The following is a 6225-nucleotide window of genomic DNA, read 5'->3' as shown; positions in this document are numbered from 1 at the left end:
GGTCATAGGTTAGGCAGTCGCTGCACCATCAACCGGAGCGCAAACTGCACAAGTTTTATAAGATCGTACATAAAGTTTTATTTCTTGGTAAGAGTGAGATTGTATGAGACTGTTGTGTCTGCATTCCTCAAGAGTGGAAAACGACTCATTTGGTACACTCACCACGTTTGGGGCCATTTTGGTGTATGCAAGGATGCCGACATGGTTAGCGCCTATTGCTACTTTCTGTATCAGGAAGAAAGTGTTGAAAGAAATCAAATCTTTTCAAATATATCAGAAAATAAAACCCAATAATCGAGGGAGTATAGGACCACTAAACTCCAAAAAAATGGCTCTGAGCACTATGGGACTTAAAATCTGAGGTCATCAGTCCCCTAGACTTAGAACTCCTTAAACCTAGCTAACCTAAGGACATCACACACATCCATGCTCGAGGCAGAATTCGAACTTGCGATCGTAACAGCAGCGCGGTTCCGGACTGAAGCGCCTAGAACCCCTCGGCCACAACGACCGTCTCATTACATTCCGTAATACCGGAGAAGCCCTTGGTCATCGCATGTCTGGGTGTCTGTGGGCCAGTACCCTGGGCCAGAGGTGGATGTAGTTACATCGTAGCATTCTGTGATGCATTTATGAAGCACGTCAAGGCGCACCCATTAAAACTGTAGCTTGTGCTCTATATTGAAATGATAGTTTGGCGACTTCGTGCCGCTAGTTGGGAAGTAGCTACGACAGATAATCCGAAATGGCAATACAGATAGTTAAATACACAGTAAGCAAACCATGATGAAAAAATTTTCAAATGTGTGTGAAATCTTATGGACTTAACTGCTAAGGTTATCAGTCGCTAAGCTTATACACTACCTAACCTAAATTATCCTAAGGACAAACACACACATCCATGCCCGACGGAGGACTCGAACCTCCGCCGGGATCAGCCGCACAGTCCATGACTGCAGCGCCCTAGACCGCTCGGCTAATCACGCGCGGCAAACCACGATGAAAGTGCTGAGTGCATAGTGCTGTACTGTTCAGCATGGTTTCCTTAGTGCGTGTTTAACGATCTGTATCGTCATTCTGGATTGTCTGTCGTAGCTAGTTCCAAGCATGCTTGTCCGACCTATTTAATTTACTTACGAAGACCGATGTTTTGATAATGAACCTAATGTTCAAAACTAGTCACTACCAAAAAGTACAGGACACTTCTTAATGCGACTTTTGACTAGATATCCATTCCTTCCAGGTCTTCACGTATTTCGGTACAATTTCCTGGCATTGCAGCTTATCCATGAACAACATCAAGTAACAACCATCGTTATCCACTTCATCATTTACATATTTTTGGGCAAGGAATGGCCCTGCATCACTTTCTCGACCTATGCCCGAAGCTGCTTTTAGCTCATAATACTTTTCCCCGTTGAGAATGAGAGGCTTCTCTCTGTTTGCTACATTCTCTTCTGACCAATCAGATTGCTGCTCCGCTATTGCATACAGTCGCATTTTGTGTATCAGGTGGCAGGCAGATCTTCATCGAACATGTTTCGGATGTTGAGGAACACAGCATCAGCCTTGGACCCAGCATCTAATTCTAAGTACTTTATTATTATGTTTAAGGACGCCATGTTAACGGACATCAGTGAGAGTCATTATGTACTCAGCTTCAATCGCTGTCAGTCAGTGTGCCAATATATAACTTACATAGCAAATGTTTGACACAGGGTGTTAGGGATATAAATGCAGGTGAATGAGGGCAATGTAGCGAACAACATTACCTCAGTGTGTACTTTATTTGCAGATTAATAATTATAGCTATTAAAAGTAGTATAATTTTAGGTTGGTTAGAACCTCCAAGTACGCGTGACACAAGCAAACCGTTAAATTTTGTTTCCCCCCGTGCAGCAAATCAGGTATTGAAGAGTGGATACGTGAACGCAAAACTAATAGTCTATACTGACAGGCTTAGTTCACTTCGCTGCGCAATTACGACCGTTGTTGTTGTGGTCTTCAGTCCTGAGGCTGGTTTGATGCAGCTCTCCATGCTACTCTATCCTCTGCAAGCTTCTTCATCTCCCAGTACCTACTGCAACCTACATCTTCTGAATCTGCTGAGTGTATTCATCTCTTGGTCCCCCTCTACGATTTTTACCCTCCATGCTGCCCTCCAATACTAAATTGGTGATCCCTTGATGCCTCAGAACATGTCGTACCAACCCATCCCTTCTTCTAGTCAAGTTATGCCACAAACTCCTCTTCTCCCCAATTCTATTCAATACCTCCTCATTAGTTACGTGATCTACCCATCTAATTTTCAGCATTCTTCTGAAGCACCAAATTTCGAAAGCTTCTATTCCCTTCTTGCCCAGACTATTTATCGTCCATGTTTCACTTCCATACATGGCTACACTCCATACAAATACGTTCAGAAACGACTTCCTGACACTTAAATCTATACTCGAAAATTTCTCTTCTTCAGAAACGCTTTCCTTGCCATTGCTAGTCTACGTTTTATATCCTCTCTACTTCAACCATCATTAGTTATTTTGCTCCCCAAATAGCAAAACGCCTTTACTACTTTAAGTGTCTCATTTCCTAACCTAATTCCCTCAGTATCACTCGACTTAATCCAGTATCCCAGTTTTGCTTTTGTTGATGTTCATCTTATATCCTCCTTTCAAGACACTGTCCATTCAGTTCAACTGCTCTTCCATGTCCCTTGCTGTCTCTGACATAATTACAATATCCTCGTCGAACCTCAAAGTTTTTATTTTATCTCTGTGTATTTTAATACCTACTCCGAATTTTTCTTTTGTTTCCTTTACTGCTTGCTCAGTATACAGATTGAATGACATCGGGGAGAGGCTACACTCGTGTCACGCTCCCTTCCCAACCACTGCTTCCCTTTCATGTCCCTCGACTCTTATAACTGCCATCTGGTTTCTGTACAAATTGTAAATAGCCTTTCGCTCCTTGTATTTTACCCCTGCCACCTTCAGAATTTGAAAGAAAGTATTCCACTCAACATTGTGAAACGCTTTCTCTAGGTCTACAAATGTTTCTTCTAAGATACGTCGTAAGGTCAGTGTTGCCTCACGTGTTCCAATATTTCTACGGAATCCAAACTGATCTTCCCCGAGGTCGGCTTCTACCAGTTTTTCCTATCGTCTGAAAGAATTCTTGTTAGTACTTTGCAGCCGTGACTTATTAAACTGATAGTTCGGTAATTTTCACATCTGTCAACACCTGCTTTCTTTGGGATTGGAATTATTATATTCTTCTTGAAGTCTGAGGGTATTTCGCCTGTCTAATACATCTTGCTCACTAGATGGTAGAGTTTTGTCAGGACTGGCTCTTCCAAGGATGTCAGTAGTTCTAATGGAATGTTGTCTACTCCCAGGGCCTTGTTTCGACTCAGGTCTCCCATTTTATCTTCATCTACATCCTCTTCCATTTCCATAATATTGTTCTCAAGTACATCGCCCTTGTATAGACCCTCTACATACTCCTTCCACCTTTCTGCTTTCTCTTCTTTGCTTAGAACTGTGTTTCCATCTGAGGTCTCGATATTCATACATGTGGTTCTCTTTTCTCCAAAGGACTCTTTAATTTTCGTGTAGGCAGTATCTATCTTACACCTAGTGAGATAAGCCTCTACTTCCTTACATTTATCATCTAGCCATCCCTGCTTAGCCATTCTGCACTTCCTGTCGATCTCATTTTTGAGACGTTTGTATTCCTTTTTGCCTGCTTCATTTACTGCATTTTTGTATTTTCTCCTTTCATCAATTAAATTCAATATTTCTTCCGTTACCCGCGGATTTCTGCTAGCCCTCGTCTTTTTATCTACTGCCTTCACTATTTCATCCCTGAAAGCTATCCATTGTTCTTCCCTTTTGCTCTTCCTGAAACTCTGTACAACCTCTGGTTTAGTCAGTTTATCCAGGTCCCATCTACTTAAATTGCCACCTTTTTTGAGTTTCTTCAGTTTTAATCTACAGTTCATAATCAATAGATTGTGGTCAGAGTCCACGTCTGCCCCTGGAAATGTCTTACAATTTAAAACCTTGTTCCTAAATCTCTGTCTTACCATTATATAATCTGTCTGATACCTTAGAGTATCTCCAGGCTTTTTCCATGTATACAACCTTCTTTCAAGATTCTTGAACCGAGTGTAACTATGATTAAGTTATGCTCTGTGCCAAATTCTACCAGGCGTCTTCCTCTTTCATTTCTTCCCCTCAGTCCATATTCACATAGTACGTTTCCTTCTCTCGCTTTTCCTACTATCGAGTTCCAGTCACCCATAACTATTAAATTTTCGTCTCCCTTCGCTATATGAATAATTTCTTTAATCTGATCAGAAATTTCGTCAATTTCTTCCTCATCTGCAGAGCTAGATGGCATATAAACTTGTATTACTGTAGTAGGCGTGGGCTTCGTGTCTATCTTGGCCACAATAATGCGTTCACTATGCTGTTTATAGTAGCTTACCCGCATTTCCATTTTTTAATTCATTATTAAACATACTCCTACATTACCCCTATTTGATTTTGTATTTATAACCCTGTATTCACCCGACCAAACACCAGGTGATGTGTGATATGTTTGGGGCAAACCTGTTAGACATAGAGAAAAAGTAACTAACGCTCTGAAGTAGGTGTATGTTAAGATACCGATGACCACAGTATCTGTACCTGAACATCTAACACACTGTATGACAGTGGTGCTCATAGATCGGCATACTGAAGTCATAAATATCTTTCTTGCGTGATACAAACTGTGGTAGTTATTATGTGTGGAATGTTGTCAGTACAAAGGAGAGCTACCATAATTATACAATTAATACACATGAAATAATTTCTTAATCTTTGGTTAATGACTACTCATCGTGAGAATGACTACAATGTATGAGTCATAGGGGTACTTTCCTTACGATTATGACAACGTGGTTTCCGAAATAACTAGGAATATAATAAAATTGTCGCTAGTACAAGAAATAAATATGTTTATGAGTAAGCATTACGTCATTAATGACAGTCCGTAAAACGTGTAAGTATGAAATAGGAAAGTGAAACACAGAGAATGACTGCCCAGAGAGAGATGCCCCTGGGAGTGCCGGCAGGGCGGATATGGCGCGACCCCCTTAGCCCGCAGCATCCAGGGGCGGCCGCCTCGCCGTGTAATATCCTCCGCGGGGCGCCCTTATTTGCCTGTTTCAATAATCGTCTCGTACCTCACGGAAAGATTCGATATTGCGTGGTATTAGGTTAGACGAGGGGGGGGGGGGGGGGCGTCTGGCACGTGGCCCTTCAGAAAACTGCTCCGTGCGAGTTACGACAAACCGGAAGCCGGCTTGCATTACCGTCCACTGCCTCTGTTTGAAAGCTACGCCGTTCCACATTGTTAAACGGGTTTTCACTTATTTTATAAATAATATTCTGTTATAACCAGGCACGATGATTTAATGGTACTAAAGAGCTGTTGTAATCAATAGCCCGATTTTCAGAAGCCATAAAATAAAAATAGGACAAATCTGTAATTGAAAAGGATATGTGTACATATTAACGAAACTTAGATGTTGTGTGAAAACAATATGGGTACATAGTAATGAAACGTTGATACTGTGTAAAACATATTCACAAATTGCAAGCACAGTTACACTGATAAGATAAACGTAATGACCGATGACTTCCGCGAGAGTGAATGATGCGCCCTGGCGTTGTGGGCACCTGACGTGGTGTAACGTTGTTGGTTTAATTTGCTATGCAAGCGGTGCTGATAGACAATAAAAGCGGGTTAAAAGCTGTGAGCTGTCTGAGGAAGTTGCATTACTGAGCAACTGTTTCACCAGGTATCCAGTCTAGCTTACCAAATTCCCAACCAGACTAACATTAATTATAATCTTATAATAGTCATACGACAACCGGTGATATATATATATATATATAAAAGAGAATTTAAATAAAAAGAAATAAATCAGTTTATATTTGGAAATTTATTTTAACATTGATCATTGAAATTTCCGCATATTAAACTTGAGTCATAACTAAGCTGGTGCCTTATTTAGGAGTGTGAAAATGTGAGTTTGTAATCTTACGGAACACATCAAATATGGAGCCAAGATTGGGAGACTGCATACAACACTGCATTCATAAAATAACACACGAAGAACGTTGAAACATATGCTAGAGGAAATTAACCACAACCAACCGATTCAATTTTCACCCA

This window comes from Schistocerca piceifrons, chromosome 3, assembly GCF_021461385.2.
Source record: "Schistocerca piceifrons isolate TAMUIC-IGC-003096 chromosome 3, iqSchPice1.1, whole genome shotgun sequence".
In the NCBI taxonomy this organism is placed as follows: Eukaryota; Metazoa; Arthropoda; class Insecta; order Orthoptera; family Acrididae; genus Schistocerca; species Schistocerca piceifrons.
This window is presented reverse-complemented; position numbering follows the sequence as displayed.